Source organism: Phaethon aethereus (assembly GCF_964289735.1).
Source record: "Phaethon aethereus genome assembly, chromosome: 4".
In the NCBI taxonomy this organism is placed as follows: Eukaryota; Metazoa; Chordata; class Aves; order Phaethontiformes; family Phaethontidae; genus Phaethon; species Phaethon aethereus.
In genome coordinates, this window is record NC_138578.1 from 8,526,701 (window position 1) to 8,544,558 (window position 17,858).

Genomic DNA, 17,858 nt, shown 5'->3' on the forward strand with positions numbered 1-17,858 from the left:
TGGCTTCACAGCACTAATAGCTGGATTTTTTTCTTCCCCCCCCCCCCCAAATGCACTATGAACACTACATGCTTTTCTGGTCTGGTACCTATCTTCAGCCCTCAGATCCTTAACTGTCACTGTCATTGTCATCACGCAACAGACAATATCTTTCTTGGATTGTGTTCTTCCACTCCTTGCCAGGAAAATAACTTTTTGAATTTCATTCATGCTGTCATTGGTCTTGTGGAGTATCTGTTCCTGAAAGAAATTGTAGATTAAAAAAACTGTGAAGGAGAATCAAACTCCACACCCAATAAATGATAAGTTAGGTAAAATAGCTGTTTCTTTCTCATTTTTCACCTCCTCCTTTTGTACACTTATCTTCTTATACATACATGGATGCTAAATATCAGAAGTACTATGTGCTCAAGCATTGCTAGCACAGCATGACATAGCTTGGAAATTCCTAAAACATTTCTGAAATATTACTTGCACTGATACTCAAACAAATTTTGCATGTGGATGGTCTTCAACTGATGTAGAAAATAAGGTCAGTGTGAATAGCAGAGCTGGGTGTATGGAAAATAAATTAATCGGGGAAATGAAGATAATAAAGTCCCCTTTCTTATTTTTTATCTGCTGGAAATATTATTAGAATATGTGAATTAGAATATCTGACTCTATTGAGTGCATTTATCTTAAGAAAACTAACACTTTGACTCAGAGTAGATGGGGGTGATGGAACAGTAATTCTTGATAGGGTTCATGCTACTATTTGTGTATATGTGATAACATTTTTCTTTTTGTGAGCATGGCGCATTCCTAAACTGCAATTGCTAAACTTTCCGAGTTTCCCTAGCTGCCAAATCCCCCACTGTGACTCTAGCAGTGTTTTGCATTAGCTGTACTAAACAGTAAATATTATAAAGAAAATAACCCTCAGTAAGTATTCTGCTAAGTCATCTAAACCACTAACCCCCTGAAATTATTTTTGACCAGTTGTATATGGCCCCAGATTTCAAGGCTGTTTACGAAAGAAATCGATCTATCTTTTGTTGTAGTCATTACTCTCAGTCCACCAGGCACTGCAAGCTGTGATAGCCTTTTTCTCTTCTTTCACCTTATCTGCCATATTTTAAATGTTAACATCTATCCTTTCTTATTTGCTTAGCACATTGAATATTGAAACTGCACTTACAACATTGAAACCTCCAAAATACAATACAAAAGAGAAAAAATGCTTCCTGTTGAATAAAATAAGTACAACAGAAATCTGTTGACACAGTCACCACTGAAAGAATACACTGCATAAAAGGAAATTCAGCAAAATGAATGGGCACGGATGCTTGGCGACACTCCAGATTTTAAAATTAAACTCTAACTTAATTTTCTTTGGTAAAATGGAGAGAGATTCTTCCTGCAGTTTCGAACACTTGCACTACTTACATGCTCTTACAACTTCTAAAATCCCATTCGAAGAATGGCTATTTCTTTTAAGCCCTTTTTTTTTTTTAATGAGGAGACAGCACGTACAGCATTAGTCTATTGGACTGTTTCTCTTTTTAATTTACTTAGGGATGAGTTCTAAACGCTCAAATAAATGAATCGCTGTCCAGAACGTGAAATAAAGCTACTTGAGGTGCAAATAAAGTTTAAGAAATACTAAAAAGAAAACTGCTGTCTAAAAAGGTATGAAATGTAGGATTTCTTCAGAATTCCTAATAAGAGGAAGGTGACCTAGGAAAGGTCAAAGGACTATGATACCGAACACCAAAGGCCTCATTATGATCAGCTACTGCAAAACTGAATAATTTTGACTGAGGGTGTCGTGGTGAGCGTTGGGGATTGTTAAACTAATCTATATGTGTCTGAGTAATGAAAGGGGTATTGGTTAAGATCAGGCAACATATCTCTTAGGTTTTGAAGTACGGACTAAATTCGCTCACAGAAAATGACTTTTTCCTGTGCTCTTTAAATCAGCTCTTTACAGAGATCAGGACGTATTCTGTGGATATACAAAATGAGCTTGGAAAAACTATTTGGGATTAGGAAGATTGATTTGGTAATGACAGAGCTTGCTGAGGATCAGAGAAGCGTTTTGAGTAATGAAGAGGGGCTTGGGGGTTGGAGAAGGAATACAGAGCAGTAAAGGTATGCTGAAAGGAGGAGGAAAAAATGAGAAGGATTAGACCTGCACAAAGGGAAGAGAGTTCCCCCTGTGGAGCTGTTTTCAACATGCTCAGTAAACAGCCGGTGAAACGCCCACCTGAGCAGGCACAGCACTTGCCATCATATGGGCTCCACCGTAGCGGTTAGCTGCAGAGAGCTCACTCGCTGGCCCAGCGTGCAGTTCAGGAGGGGTCGGTAGTTCTCGCGCTTGAAAGAGAAAGTCAGGTTGCAAAAGAGACGATTTGCCAACAACAAGAAAGGAAAGTGTTCCTGCTCGACTCCTAGGCACTGAACGGAAGTTTTAATTCATCTTTTGGACCTTCTTGCAACAGGCAGGTACTATAACAGGGTTTACTATGCCTCTGTTTCTAAAATATTTTTTCTGGAATGCAATTTTTGTCCCATTAAAAAAAACCCCAACAAAACAACCTACATCTTTTCCCAGTTGACTGTCGTATAGGAACATGTGGAAGCCAGATCTTGCACTGTGCAGAACACAGAAAACAAGAAGAGTTGTTTATTTGTTGGACTGTATTTGGAACAACAAATCTTAGTGAATACATCGAGAGGCAAAGCGTTCATGATACTACATACTTATTTTCCTCAACTGAATTTGTTCCTATCTTCTGAAATTACATTTCTTTCCTGCTGGGTTAAAAAGGCAAGAAATGGAACTGAACTTCATCAGCTCCAGTGAGAAATGGTTCACAGTTCAGCTGGGAATCGGCAATTGCCGGTTTAATACTTGCTTTCAAGACATACTAAGTTTAGGAGAGCTACTTACTTCGTATTTATGTAATGCCCTGCTAGCACTACGCTGTTTCAACAAATCAAGCCAGTTAAGTGTTGTGTTTGCAGGCTGAGGATGACAGGTTTCACAAAAGAATATATAATTAATTAGCACCATCCAGGCACAGCGAGTTGCAGCTCCTTGCTCTTTTATGTGAGCTCTGTGTTGAACAAGCGTATCATTTACTTTTAATGAAATGTTGCGCTGCCTCCCGTAAGCGGCGTGCCAAGGGTGTAGGCAAGGCGTACGGCAAAAATGCTGCGCTTTGTCAGCTCGAGCCCTCTCTCGCTCTTCTAAAACAACTTTCTATCTTTGATTTATCACCGCTTTTCTGCGCTCGGGGAAGGCTCCTGTGAACACGGTGTCTATTTCCAGGCTCGGCTCCTGCTGCCCCTGGGTGCTGCACAGGAGTTGGCTTTATAAGGTGAGCTCAAGCACTGCTGTGAAAGTCTCCAGGCCTTTCTTCGTCTGCTTTGGGGTCAAGACAGTGTTAGTATGAGCTTTCCCCTGCCACCTGTGTCTCGGATCCCCTCGTGGCACATGACGTACCGTATCTCGGGGGGATTCTCTTCTGAGGCTGCTGTCCGTTCGTGCCAGCTACAGCAGCACTGTTGTCTGCAATCTGCGTAGCACTTAGGCTTGATCAATCACCCTGTCAATTCTTGATCTGGAATGAAGGCCAGGATGGCCGTGAGACTTTACGTTCCAGTATCTGCTGATAGTGGTATAACGTTTGACAAGAAAATGGCAAGGTTACATTTAAAGACTATAGCAGAGCCTGACTAAGAAAATTAAGCTTCTGAAACACATTACAAATATTTGTGGTTTGCAAAGTAGCAAGAAAAAGACAGAACTGCCATTTAAGAAAACATTTGTAATACAACTGGATGACTCTGTGACAGATTAGACATTTTCATTCTGGAAGAAAACATCACTAGCTGGCCAGAATTAAGTAAAGATGAGGAAATCTTTTCCACATACTCAAGTCTTATGCTTCGTGTGACGTTCAAGTGTTAACTCAGATATGATTTAAGGTGGCTCTGATTTCATGCAAATATCATGTCACAAGTAAGAGAGGAATTTTAAAAATTGTGAAGTTAAAATTATATGAATCTTTGGTAAATGACACACCAGCTTTATTTCTTGTCCTTGTTTTTTGCAATACCTACAGCTACACTAAAAATAGTTTTTGTTTTGAAAAAAAAAGCAGGTTTGCTTAGTGCAAAGTTTTAATATTTTGATTGCTTGGCTCAAGTGCTGAAGTTCATTTGACTTCATCAATTTCTTTCTGATGTAGTTAGTGGCCATGATTTTTTCACAACTTGGAGCACTACATCCAAATAACGAATGTAGCTAAATTGCCTTACGGTATTAACCAGTTAAGTCTCCCTTTTGCCATTATGCATGTGTGTGCAAACACCAGGGATGTCAGAGAGTGTAACCCAGTGAAGCTGTGATAACCTGTTCCTGGAGAAGGCAAAGTCAGAAATGTTTTTCTGGAGTACTGCAATATGATCCTTCTGCTTCATGATCTAAAATGACAATCACTAATAAGTTTGGGTCCTTTTTCATGGTTAATTTTCACGTTGAACGTCACACTAAGTAGATCGGTTAATGCTTGCATTCATATGTATAAGTGAGTATTTAAATACAAAGTTGGGCGAGTTTTGACTGTGGATGTGCTCCCCACATACCCAAAACAGCCCCCTTTTTTCCTCTATGCAAAAGCGGTGCCCTTTATGCTCTGTTCCACTTCTTTACATGTTCATCTTTCATCAGAAGTCAGATAGTTTCAGATTTGAGTACAATCCTCAAATCAAAGGTACATTTGGTCTCTGGGAAGCACAAAGTTATTCCTGTGGTTTCACAGCTATGCCAATGAATTCATAGGCAGTGGGACTTTTCCACTGCTGAGAGGACACTCACTAAGATTGAATGTAACGTTTTAATGATGTCATCAATAAAGGGTCAGAAGAAGCCTTTATAAGGCGCAGCGTGGCTAGGAAAATTTCTGTTTGGCTCATTGGAGAGGAAAGGTATGTAAGTGGATGCACCATATGCCTGCCTTTACCAGACTGTGAAGAACTATTAAAGAAAAACCCTGACTTTTATACTTCATGTTTATTCCGTAAGAAAATCTTGAAGAGATTTTATGGGAGAGTCCAGGAATCTGTATAGAGCTTCTCTCAAAATGAAAATGAGAGGTAGGAAGATTACACAAGCACATAAACACCCCGGTAAGCACTTGAGAGTCATTCTGGAAGTCTGAAATGGGCATACAAAATAACTTTTTCCTCACATGCAGCAACTGCCTAGAAACGGCTCATGGACACTGAAGTGCATTGTGAACCTCACAGAGTGGAAACATGTCTGGGGCAAGCTCCCTGGGAATCCAGGAGAGCGTCTTCAAAGTTATTAAGGACTCGCCCATGTAGAAGTCAGCAGCAGCAGCTGACTTAACGGCAGCAGAGCTGCCCCACGCCTGACACACTGAAGAGTGCTAGGAAAAATGGTTTCAATTCCTAAGACAGTGTATTCCTAAGACGTGCATATATGATCACTTAAGAAAAGTACTCCTATAATTCAAATAGCAGGTGCTAGACTGTACAGGTATTAGGACTATATGCAGTCTCCTGTCTGTATAACAAAAGAGATTCAATACAGTCCCCAGTACTGGCACACAGGAACCAAAAATGCTGACACCCCCTTACCAAGAACACACATTATACAAAGAAGCTCTTTCCAGCATCCTCGCTATACATGCTCTCTCCATCCTTGTTCATACTCAAATTACTAACAAGAGTCCTAATAATTTGAGGAAGAGCGAGCCTCAAACATTTTGAGACTGCAAACAGAGGCTGAAATTTGGGGTTTGGTTATTAACAAATAGGTTAGTCAGGAGATCTGAAAGGGAAGATGTAAACAACTCATGTTCTTAGTGGAACTGGAAGCCTTTCCATAATATTTGTTTCTTTCACGGCTCATTTGAACTCACTGGAATCCCACCCAGTGAAAAAAGAGTTCCATTAATGAGTTTGATATGTGTCAGACGTGCAACAGTTTTGAGCACTGAAGGTATGTGGGACAAGACTCGTCTGTTAGTATGAATATCTTTGTGTTCCAGCTCCTTGGTGTATGACAGGAGTGTTTCCGGTAGTATTGAATTTGCTTTTTGCCAACATGGCTTATAAAGATTTGCAACTATAACAAATAGTTGCTTTCATAGCAAATATTTCAGCCTGTACTCTGCATAATCTGTGCAACGCCACAGCACACTAATTTCCCTCAAGTCCACACAGCAGAACAATAAATCAGTTAAAATCTAATACACCGTTTGCAGAGACTGAATTTGCCATATTTTTTTCTCAGATGTACACATAAATCTTAAATCTTAAACTGAATTCAGAGTAAAACTTACGAAAGCCTTCAGATATGTTAAGCTGTACTTCTGTTGATTTCATTGGGCTTTGTTTTCCAGACTTCGGTAGCTCTAAAACAAAGGTGATTGATAGTATGAAAGAGGCTGATACCTCTGCTGTATCTTCTTGCTGTAAACTGTATTTTACAGATCACAGAATCTGGGTTCTTCTCTTATTTAAACCTGTTTGTTTGTTTGTTTGTTTGCCTTTTGAAAAGCTTGGGAGGACTTAATGGTTTGTCTATGATAGTATGTGTAGGATTTTTCAGTTAGACACCATTATTTCTGCAATATCCAACATTATTTCCTACTTAACAGAGGAGACACAGAGGCAAGGATGTCTGCTTTGACTTGTTGACTGACTTGAACTTCTAAAGTTCTGACCTTCCTCTGATCCAAAAAGTGCTGCAGTTACCAATCTCTCTAGTCCAAAAATTTTTAAAGCCAATTTACTACTGTGTTTGAACGGTCATACGGAAGTGCCAACTCAGTCTTAGTTATGATCTGGCTAAGAAGAAATACTGGCTAATCCCATTTACTTCAGCGTTACTTTTTCTCTCACACACTAAATCTTGCTCTTAGTATCCCCAGACAGGATCAGGATATACGTGCTCTAAGTGTTGGTGAACGTTCCCATAGCACTAGAAGAGATATACTGCCCAGGGCAGAAAGCTGCATGTGACCCCACGTTATCATAGTCTGCTCTTCCTACATTCTCCCACATGCTGAAACGCTTCCTCTATGTAAGGGGGAGGGTATATTTTTAGAGGTGATCATCTTCTTCCAAAGGGAATGGCCCTCTGAGATCAAATAGGATTTCTGTGCAGACGCCTAGTTAGAAGTGATTTGGTCTTGCTAATTACTTGCTTGGGTGTTTTGTTTCCAGCTGTCTGTCTGCAATGTTCATTGTTTTTGCAGCTCCCTCAAATTCCCTTTTAACTGATGTCTAAGCTTCAAACTGTTTTCCTTGCAGGCAGGTCTACAGAGATTTGCTTGAATCATGGGAACCACAACTAGTCAGCAAGCAAGAGAAAAAGGCCCCTCTATTGGCTCTGTCAGGAAAACCCTGCTCATAATTAAACTCTGCTTAAGATTTATGGATCCAGTGCAGCAGGCTTGATTGAGCTGCTTATCAGTTTAGGGGAACCTCATTATTTCAATTTTCAAGTGAAATCTGTTTCAGAACACAGGCAACACAGCAGGGCCCTTTATTGAAATATTTGGTCTGCTTAATAACGGGTGGCTACTTGTTAATTATCAGGGTGGGGAAGCAGGGCTCATTATCAGGATGAGTAGTCACGTCATCCCAATATTTTTCACATCAGTTCTTTTAGAAAGTCAAATAAGACGTGCGCAGTAATAGAAAACCTCATGCAAGCTCTGAACTTTGAAGTGAAATATGTTTTTTTTCACTTCAGAGTAAGAAAAACTTTGGTTTTTAAAGCAAAAAAAAAGTTCTGTTTCCTTTTTATCCATATAAGGACACTAACACTCGTACTAGCTATACAAACAATAAAGTAGCAATTGTTTTACATTTAGAATCAATCTATTAAAACTTAAAAACATATCTCTGGTTACTCGTTAAGGCAAATACAAGTAAAAGATTAGCCAATTTGAAAACACAATCAGATTTGGATAAAAAAAGGGAAAAAGTGAACATCACTGGAGCAAATCCCTGGTGTTTCTTGAGAGTCTTGTTAAGGTTTTGCAGCCAAATTGAAAGGAATATTGGGATGTTTTCCTACCACTAAGGGAACCGTGGCACCCCTTAGGTACTTGTTAAATCTGGTTATTTCTTTTCATCCTCAAACTATATTATCTAGTGACCAGTCCTTGTACAAAATCAAAAGCAGAATTCTTTCTGTTTAAAAATACAGAGTGGTCCTGTGACTTTTATTCTTCCTTAGTTACACGTTCCTCCACTCCACTGGAATGGACAGAATTGCTCAATGCAGTAAGTTGATGATCATTTAATGAAGAATCTCTTCCCCTTCATTCAGCTAATTATTGTTCTTGTCATACTTGAGAATATCAGCTCTATTCTTCCTCATACTTTTTAAAAGGACGCATTTCCTGAGTTTGCCAATTTTTCTCAGACATGTAACTCCACATCTTTGCTGCTACCAACTCTAATATCACAAGGCAAACACCACTTTATAAGTGCTCCAGCTTTTTTTTTTTTTTTTACAGGAATGAAGTGAAGTATAAACATTTCCTGCAAAAGTACGTATAATAGAGGTTTGTTTGCCAAGTGGTTTTATTTTCCTCTTTGGCTGTGATTCTCAGAAAATGTTTAAACAGTAATGTAAAAATAAATGAATAAATTTTCTTCATTACTATTTTCTTTCCCTGCAAGAATATGTGCCTCAGGGACACAAGGGTATAGAACAGATTAATAGGGAAATTTTGGTGGGAGCCCCTTGTTAAATATTGGCAGTACATCACTGCACTGGAGAAAAGTGAAAGTTGGTGCCCATGGAGTTATGCCTGATAACTGATTGCAAGACGCCTTCAAGGCTGCAATTTATCTTCAAGAAACGCAATAATTAGATCTGTGTAAGCTTGGGCTGTCTCTCTTCAGTAAAGAGGCAGATATGATTTCATTATTCAATTCCTGTGAGGTCATTAGTGAACCTGGAAATCTATTCAGGCTGTCTGGGTTAACTTGGCTTCCAAGAATGAGAAGGAATAACAAATATATTTCTAACAGTGTCAGAGAAGAACTGAAGCCCTACTGTTTATTTGAACACACTTAATAAAAAAAGGAAACTTCCTTGATACCACCATATCACCGTCTGTGCCAGCGAAGTACCCACCAGAGTGGCCTGCTGCCCACACGATCGCATGGGTCTGTGCCTTCCCAAATGCGAACTCCTCTCCTCCTTGTAAAAATAACTTGCAGAATCTCACAAGTTCAGTGATATTAACACATACCTCTTAGCTCCTGGGCACCATCAACACCTACACTGGCTAGATATTTCTAAAGTATGAATACGTAGTTACCCAACATTTTCCAACCTAACTTTTACTGAGAAAATAACTCTTCCCATGGGGGGAGCGGGATAAAAAACCCCGATTTGGGGTTTTTTAAGTATGCATTTACATGTAAAAGGTTATCCTCTATCACCATCTCAAAGTATGAGCTCCTGTTTCATACATAAGGCTTAACTCACTTCACTGGCTGGCAAAGAGGAAAATCAATACATCTGAGTGGTATTATACATGGGTAGCACCTAATACCTTCGCCTAGCCGCAGAGCAGCCTAAGAACACTACACACAGTGCCCAACGAGTTGTCTTTTTGTATTACACTATTACCAGGTGTTGGAGGAGTCTTTTGTTATACCCAGAAATGTCTGTTAACACATGATAGCAGAAGGCAGGAGGATAATTAAGGACTGAAACATCTCAGGGGGAATTAATTATGTGCTTACAGGAGCACCTGTATTTCAGGGAAACACAATCCAACTCTTCTGATTCCAATTTGAAAATGGCAGCAGAGAAACAAGTGTGTTTACATTGCAGGTACCAGCAGGAGAAATAGAGGAAGAATGGCAGAATGAGGTCCAAACAAAGCACAGAAAGGTCAGAGCAATGATAATGAAAAAGTAGTTAAAAGGTGGGGGGGAGGAGAAAGAAAAGGAAAAGCAGGAGGAAAGCACAAGAATCACATCAAGGTTATCATAGCAGAATCTGGTTCCGTCCCTTCTCTGTTTTTCCTGGAGGCTGCACAGACAGTGAAGAGGTAAGCAGACCATTAATCCTATGGAAAAAAATTGTCAACTGCGAGCGGTAGGAATCCCTTCTGTTGTTTTTTCAGCTTGAATTGTTGGAAGTGTTAAAATTTACTTTTAAGTACATCTCAACTTTCTCCTTTCCCCCTCTCTCCTCTACCTGTATGTTCCCAAGTTTTTTATACACATATATATATTTATTTGTATATATGCACACATACAACTACAATTGATAGCTCTGAATACAATTAGGTAGTAATTACACAGCTAAGGGGAAACGTTTCCTTTCATCACCCCATTCTCCGTCTAAGCGCTGTGCAGGCTTTCCTCGCCAGCTGCATCTCAAGTGGCAACAGCCAGAGGAACCATTTACGTGCCATTATTAGGCTGTGAAATAAGTCTGCCAACCGCCTGGCTCTCTAAAGAAGTCACCACGGCGCCGCTTAGCACAGTGTTAATGGACAAGTGGGTCTGGGCACGCCATTTGATGGGGCTCAAGGGCGAGAGGAGGACGGTGCCGAGGATGGCGTGAGGAGCGGCGTTTGCTGAGGCCGCCTGCGCCCTGGCTTTCGTTAGGCAGCTCGCTGCGACGCCGCAGGTCCGGAGCCGGGCGACGTTGTCTGTCTCTTGCCTCGGAGCTCGCTCTTGCGCGGACGAATGTGCCAGCTTTCCAGCCTCCTTTCTGGACGCTTATTTACGTCATATGTCTGTACTGCGGGTCCTGCAGCTCGCTGCCACAGCGGGAGGGATAAACAAAGAGCACGGAGAGGCGTACACGTAGAGATACCAGCCTCGGAAGGGCAGCAGATTTGGGAAAGGAGTTGGAGACAGCCAGAGTGAGGACTTTTACGTTCAGACTGGGGAGGGTGCGGGTGGGAAATCCCGCTGCGGCAGCTGAAGAGACCCTTGCCCCGAAGAGGCTTTCTCCTCTCCCGTGCCCCCCTGCCTCAGCCGTGCTGGTGGCCGGAGGGGAGTTGCGCTGCCGGTGACCGCGGGGCTGCGCGCGCCGCGAGCAGGGCACAGCTTGTCTACAGGTACCGTACCTGTGTTTTACCACACACAGCTTGTTGAAAACGCTCGCCAAGTGTGAGGCTGGGTGCTCCATAGCCGAGAGAGAGCTGCTCTCGGCTTACCCCCCGCCCGTTGGCTGGCTAGCCTGTGAGGGTCTCTGTGTGTATTTGAGGAGAGTGCTTCGCTTTCAAACAATTCCCAAAAGGGGCTTCCCGAGACGCAGTTTAGGTGTGAAAGTCGGGAACACAGCAGCGTCGCTCTCTGCCCGCACGGGGAGCACAGCTGGCAGGGGACCGGGCTCCGGGGGAGGTGGGAGCTCCCCCCAGGGGGCTGTCAGGGCAGGGCCTGGCAGCCTGGCCTGTCCCGCCACCCCAGCCGGGTGGTGGCCCCTGCCGTCAGGCACTTCCCTGGGGACAGGCCGAGGCCAGGACATTGGCCCTGGGCAAGGGGGCAGGCTCAGGGAACCGGGGCCAGACACAGGCCTGGGACAGCCGGGCCGGGGGTAGGCCCCGGCTGCAGCCACCCCACAGCTGAACCAAATGCCCAGGACGGGGACGTGCTCAGGGCCCTGACGATAGCAGGTGAGAGTTGCTCGTGTAAACCTTTCTGAGAAACTCTTGTGTTTCCCTCAAGCATGTAAACTTCTTACAGAGAGAAGCGCGCCGTGCTGGTGGTGGCAGCGCACGGATAGCCAGGAGGGGAGCTAAGGAGGGCGTAAAATAGCACCGCCAGTCCATGTCAAAGAGCTCGCTGCATCGACCCAGATGCTGGAGCAGACAGTAACCACACATAGGCTGAGACGTCGAATTTCTGCACTAACCAGCAAATTTTGTGTTATGACTGGCCACCGAACAACAAAGTGATCCAACTGTACATTTCTCTTAATCATCACAAGTGCTTACTTTGTATTAAAATGAAATGCCTGCAGGGCTCAATCACGACAGAGAAATGATAAATCTTGTCAGAAATCCTCCTTGCCCTGGCAGCACACTGGCTCTGTGGTTTTGGCTATAATGCATCCGTGCCCTTCGCTATGCTGAGGGCATCACATGTGCCCGTTTAGGGTTCGGATTTGGCTGTCTCCCAGCTGCTTGGGAACTTGCTTAACTTTCTCTTTAGAGACTGTAAAATGTGCCCTGCTTCATTCGAAGGTTACTTTCCAGGGGCAAACCAGGGACCAAAAGATGGTCATCATCTAGCAAGATGGTCTAGTCGTCTGTTACTGTCAACTGTGAATGCCTTTGAGAGGCTGGTGCCTAGCCCTGCACATGTGGTGGGTGTGTGTCCCGCAGTGCCCGGTGCTCCTGCCTGCTGCTGAAGGTCCAGCCCCAGCTCTGCAGCTCCCTCCCACCCAGCTGCCTGGGTTTTCTTCCTATGGAAAGCAAGGCATGGGCAAAAAAGAAATATTTGTGCATAGATCTGATCCTAACGTGGGTTGGGAGCCCAGCTGGGCTGAGTGGAACGGCTTCCAGCTTGTACATTTTTGACATGGCCTGTGTATGAAGCTTACCACCAAAGAAAATTTCCGAAATGCCAAAAATGTTCCTGGGAAAACAAACTGTCTGGTAGTCTTGATGTCTTCTAGTTTTTAGCTTGTTTAGCAAAAAGCTTTTTGGAGGCTTATGTCCCCTTGATATTTTATCAAGGGATTTCATAGTGTCCTTTGAGTTATTTTGGTTTACAGCGTAGAGAACAATGGGGGAATGATAATATCAATTGCTTCCTCATATTGTTTTTATTTATTTTTTTCCTCTTCTGTTTTGGGAAATAGTTGAATTGTACATCAGGCAGCACACTGAATAGTCATCTGTTGTGCTGGGTCAGTTCATGTCAGACAAATTACTCTGGGAAACAATTCTCTTCTGACCTTCATTTTTATGTATACTTGTATTAGTCACTTATGTAGATTATGTGGAGTAGTTTCACAAACATATTTCTACCCTGTGCTTTCCATCACATTTTTTTGTGAAGTGCAGTAAAAGGGCAGCGTATCTTTGTATGCTTTTTTTTCTTTGCATGATGAACTGGTAATGAAACTAAAAGTTAGATTAAGATTTTATGTGAATTTACCCGACTGCAATATAGACTCTATTCAAATTATATAATTTTCCCCAGATTTTCTTTTATTAGTCACAGTACTTAACTGAGACTCTTCAGTAAATAGGAATGATAATTCCACAGCATTTCATAAAATTGATTGTATTTAATTTATTGGTAAGAAATGCTGTCCACCGAATTCCAGATGTCAAACCTTACAAAAATAGAGAGAACTCCAAAAACACCACTTCAGACACTGCAATTTTTTGAGGAATAGCTATTCGCTCATCTCAGCTTGTGAAGTCACTGTCTAGAGAAATACCATGAGAAGATACACATCAAAAAGTCAGTAGGACTTTTGATTATATCCACTTATACCCACTTCTCATTCCTTTTTTTTTTTTCCCCTCAGTTTTTAAGTAAGATAATTTTTTTTCACTGCTTTTGAAAGCTTATTAAACAATTGCATAAACACTGTTTATTCATCCAGATCCACAATTCAACCATGGTTAAATGGGTCTTTTCTGGTCTTAGGGAAACAGCCTCAACAGATGTTTTTTATCACTGCTACAGCACCAGGAATGTGACCAGGAAAGAAGGTAGTGTGGCTGGAGAATTTCTTCTACTTGGTCACCCTGGTTGCTTCAGTGGCCCGGGGAATATATAGAGAGCTGACAATACTTGAAGGACTACATGACTGGCAGCAGAATTACAGAGGAATTTAAGTGCCTTATCCTGATTTTGCACACCCTGTCTTGCACTGCTCTGTGAGAATAAAGACCAGAACAAACAATCTGGGCCATTGTGTTAGGAAAGTAAATCTCATAGCAGGGATGTCCCTGGTTAGTCATTTTGTGGTTTGATAAGTATTTTCTCCGCTAATCAGTCTTCCCTAAATAAACTGAGCTGCTTTGTTGTTTGGATTGAGATAGCCCAGACTTGCTGTGAGTCATTTATTTTTTCAATTAAGATATCTTTATGATTTTCTACATTTGTTGACTGGGGTATGAAGGCAACTTCCCAGAGGGCCTTTTAGTTCATGTGGGAGCGAGAGAGAGCATGCTGGTTTTGTTGTGATGGGGTTTTTTTTTTTGGTTTGGTTTGGGGTTTTTTGAGTTGTGTTTTGTTTTTTTGTGGGTTTTTTTTTTTTTAGTGGGATGCCATTTACAAGATGCCTCTTGGATTCTCTTTGGCATCAAATGTCCTTTTCATCTTTTAAGCAGCAATCAGGCATGTCTTATCAGAGAAGCAGTATATAGTGCCTTTGGTATGCAGCTCTGATGCTCTTTGCATTAGGCGAGGAATCGCATGGTGTGGGACATGACTCTCTTCCAAAATGCTGCTGAAATTCTGCTTCTGTGGTGCACATCTGTGCTGTGGGCTGTCACAGCCTTTGCTGCTGCTATCCGACCGGCCGCATTTGCTAGTGCTCATTACTTCAAAACGAATGCAATGAGCAGACTATGTTCTGTATGTTGATATTTTAAAGTCAAATCAGGTAAAATTGGTTTAAGTAACAGGCAAAAGGACAGGCACCAGGATGGGCATGTGTTTAAGGTATCAGACAGGCTTGGAAGATCTGGTTTCAGTTTGCAGACCTGTCAAAGATGTTTTGTACAACCTCCAACAAGTTGCTAAATCTTTGGGGCATTCAGTTCTCCATCTATAAAGTGGGGAATAATATCATCTTGCCTTGAAGAATAATTGTGGGGAAGAAGTTGTTTGCTAGGGCTCTAAGGTAAGATGGCAAGGGCTATTGCTTGCAGTCTGATCTCAAAGAAATGACCTCATTGCTTAGTGGTTTAGGTTCCAAATCTGTCAAGGGGGAACAATAACTTTGCTACCTCTTCAGGTCTGTTATGAAACTTACTTCAGTAATATTTGAAAAAACCCTTGCCTTTACAGCCTACCTTCTCTCAAGGGACTCCATAGTAAACCGGCAGCTTCCTCACACTCACCAGAGAGTTTTATGCTGAAGGGGCTTGGCTCAAATATCTAAGCCAGCTAAGGCTTTCCAATATAAACCCTCAAAGAAGGGATCATCTAACGATTACCATCTTCATTTAGATTCCTGTTAGTCTTCTGCCTTGTATGTTGTAACTCTGGCTTCTAAGTTCCCAGAGCAATTTTCTCGTGTTGAATTTGTTATTCCAAGAGCAGGAGACCTGTATTCATTAGTTAAACTCCTGTATTGCAGGAAGAATGAAGCCAACAACAACTGATGGTTAGCACTTTTCTCTTCAAGACTGCACTTATAATCTTTGCTGTCATTTGAACACTAAATCACTTAAACAGAAAACTGGTTCCCAATTAAAGAAATTATAACTAAAAAAGATGATGATATCTTGCCCATTTTCTTCAAGCTAGAAGCTTGAAAATAGAGAAAGTCCAATAGGTTTCAAAGATGCAAACAGCTGGCTTTGTGCACTGCAGGTATTTTTCTTCTCCCAATGTAAACTACACATACGTCGCTATAAACCTTCCCTCTTTCCCCTCAAGTCACATTTTGTTGCTGCTTTTCCATGTCCAACAGTTCTTCCCAAAACCTCCAACAAAAACATAATAATCTGGAGTATAATTTGCATTTTATGAGGCAAGATAGGAATCCTCACTTTTTAGAGATTTCTGTAATTCTGAGGCCAGTTCTACTATTATTGATAGTAATACGGAAATGCAGCTTTGTACCCCTGTACAGAGAAGATGACATTTTTCACAAAAAGATCTGTAGTTTTGATGGGTTTGTTTTATGTAATCAGAATATGTTCACTGCATACTTGAGAGACAAACATATTGCACTATGACTGCTTGATACTTTGCAAAAAAAAAAAATTATGAGCTTTCTTGCTAGCAACAAACATATACACACTATATTTTTTTTTTTTTATTAATAGCTGTTTAGAGATTACCTATGGTAAATTCATCTAGCAAAATGGTAGGCCAGATCCCTGGGCCAGTTGTGCTGCATTGATCTCCTTTCTCAGCAAAACTCCTATGGAGGGAAATCCTGTTATTTTAGAACAAGGGAGGGTCAACAGAATACACATTTCTTTCCTTTTTTTAAAATTTTCTAAGCTTTCTTTCACGTTGGCACCTTTCTTCCTGTGTGTTTCAGTTTCTCCAGTAGAGATCTGTCCATTGCTGCTTTTAATCTGGTTCATGTGAGGGGTCTCCTAAACATGCGATTACTCTGCAGGGGAAGAGGTAGCAAATTTCTTAAAAGATTTTTGGAATGTGAAGATGTCAGCCAAGTCTCAGGGAACTTGCTGGGGGTTAACAACAGCCTTAGCTTTGTTTTCTGATAAGATCTTTTAGAAGGATTTCCCTCCTAGAGACCTAAAGAGTTGCTTATTAATCAGACCCCTCTTCAGGGCATATCAAGAAAACAGAAGAAATTAGCACTCCTCGGTCCCATCTCAAGACTAAACAATTTTCACATACTTAGAAGGGGAGGCCAGTGTTACAAACAAATGCCAGCGGTGCACATGCTTACAATGTTTCAAGAATGAAAAACTAATGCAAAAGAAATACCAATCCCAAAAGCAAGTTTTGAAAATATTTTGTGTCCTCAAGAGAAAGGGAGGCAAAAAGATAACAAATTGATATCTGATTTGGTTTAACATGAGCAAAGTAAGGCAGTGCTGCTTCACTGTCCAACCATATTGGAAAGGAGAAAGTATGGAAAATGGACTCCCCAAAAACTACTGGGTCTTTTTTTTTTTTTAGTAGACTAAGTAGGTGATTTAACTACATGTTTTTTTCTAGCAGCAAGTTTCTCTAGGCAATTTGCACTTAAAATTTTAGGAAGTGTCTAAGATTGTCCTCCTTTTTATAGCAAGAATGTTTACCTCAGTCTGGAAGTTAAATTCAAGTACAGAAATAATCAGGCTTAGAAGTTAGCAGAGATACCAGCTGCTGAGGTACCCTTTGCACTTCTCCTGGGGGGGGGAAAAAAACCCCCACCACCAAAAAAAACACCCCACAAAAACCCACCACCACCAAAAAAACCCCAACAAAAAAACTCCAAGAAAACCCCCAAAAGATAGTGAAATAGCACACAATAGCCAAGAAGGGAAAAATGTTATCTCTGGGGAAAAAAACCCCCAAAACCCAAACCCGAACGTGTCTTCAATTTTTTTTTCAAAAGATGAAAACAGACATGGAACAGTCTCAGGTTTTGAAAAATACTGACCAAATTAATTTTTTCCACTACTGAAAAAGCAATGATGAAGGCTGTATTTGTCAGTCCATGTAAAAAAAGACACAAAACATGATGTGATTTCTGTCAGAGATGCATATGGTTTTGGCAGATGAATAGTCACGTATTATACAAATCCTTCTGGCAAAAAATGAGAAGAAGAAAAGTCCTCACATTGCATCCGTATTAAATTATTTCAGTTCTGTTTTACATGCCAAAAGTTTACACTGCATTTAGATGTTATTTCTTCTCCATGTACTTCTGACCTCGTCACTCTAAAGAGCCAGAAAATAACTTCCCATTCCAGAATATAGCAATAATTCAGGTTGGAGTAGAAGGAGCTGTTTTAAATGGCTGATCTTCATTATGCATAATCCAAAACTGACCTCATCTATACTGGTCGGTATGAGTGATCTTAGCTATTCCTTCAAATATTCATTTATACTCCAAAGGTGTTATGATCCAAGTTTGCTTAAGCCTTTCTTTAGGCTATGTTGAGCAGGACTGGTGAGCCCTCAATGCA